The following is a 1664-nucleotide window of genomic DNA, read 5'->3' as shown; positions in this document are numbered from 1 at the left end:
GTTTCATGAAGGTGAAACTGGTTCATGTTGTAATTGATTCATGAGTAATATGGAATCATTTCATGGTGAACCACGTTTCAGTGATGGTGTAGTTGATTTGTTTAGTAGAAAAAAATGGAACATGAAACAGGTGCATAATTTATTTGGTTCGTCATGAAATAATTGCATGATGAAACGAGTACATGATGAATCTGCTTCGGGATCTTGAAGATTGTAATCTGCTCCAGAATCTTGAAGATTGTAAGGATTAAAGGAAAGAATGCATCAAATCATGAGTGAAATAAAAAAAATTAATTTGCATGAAACAGGTTTCATGAAGGTGAAACTGGGTCATGTTGTAATTGATTCATGAGTAATATGAAATTATTTCATGGTGAACCATGTTTCAGTGATGGTGTTGTTGATCCGTTTAGTAGAAAAAATGGAACATGAAACGGATGCATAATTTATTTGGTTCGTAATGAAATAATTGCATGATGAAATGGGTACATGATGAATCTGCTTCGGGATCTTGAATATTGTAATCTGCTCCAAAATCTTGAAGATTGTAAGGAGTAAAGGAAAGAATGCATCAAATCATGAGTGAAATAAAAAAAATTAATTTACATGAAACAAGTTTCATGAAGGTGAAATTGGTTCATGGCGTAATTGAACAATGAGTGGTGAACTGTTTTCATGATGGTGTATGTGATCCATTCAGAAGATGAAATGAAAAATGAAACGGGTGCATAATGTAGGCGGTTCGTCATGAAATAATTGCAAGATGAAAAATAAATTAGTTTCATTAATAATAATAAATGTTAACGTAAATATAATAAATTACTTTACAAAAAATAGATTAGTTTCATTAATAATATGATATATATGATATGGTTTCCTTGAATAAATGAATATTTGGTTTTACCTTTTTGCCCTTATCGGTATTATAAAATGTATTTTTAATTTTCTTAAATAACCTTGATTAATTGATCAAGAAAATGGATGGATGAGATTGGTTTACACGGTTTACACAAATGAAKGCGGTTTTTATTTGATCGCTCATATATATATATATATATATATCTATATCTATATCTATATATATATATATATCTATATCTATATCTATATATATATATCTATATCTATATCTATATCTATATCTATATATATATATATATATCTATATCTATATCTATATCTATATATAGATATATATCTATATATATATATATATATAGGGGCAGGTTCAAATGCAAACCATCAAATTCTAAAAAATCGTGTAAACCAATTTCGACCAATAAGAAAATTTCATTTTTTTAATTAAATTTAATTGATAAGGGTATTTATGTCATTTTACACAATTTTTTGATAATTAATGAAGTTATTAATACATTTTATTTAAGGCAATTTAATAAAAGAAAGTATGAAAATGGTAACGTTTCAAACTTTTATTATAYTATATTATTAAAATCTTGATTTTTAATTATTTGGTATGCAATGAATCTGGAAAGCTTGTATGAAGATTATATCAACTTTAGGAATGAAATCGTGGGTTGAGGTTGGAGAAAAAAAAAATCAATGTTTATGAAACTGTATTAATATGAAAAAGTTTCATTGTAAAATGATTTATTTTCTTCTTCAAYGCATATGGTATATATAAATGAAATAGGTTCATGATGGTA

The sequence above is a fragment of the Cynara cardunculus genome, assembly GCF_001531365.2.
Source record: "Cynara cardunculus var. scolymus isolate 2C chromosome LG 9, CcrdV1, whole genome shotgun sequence".
Classification (NCBI taxonomy): domain Eukaryota; kingdom Viridiplantae; phylum Streptophyta; class Magnoliopsida; order Asterales; family Asteraceae; genus Cynara; species Cynara cardunculus.
The sequence above is the reverse complement of the archived record's forward strand: the minus strand, read 5'-3'. Positions refer to the sequence as shown.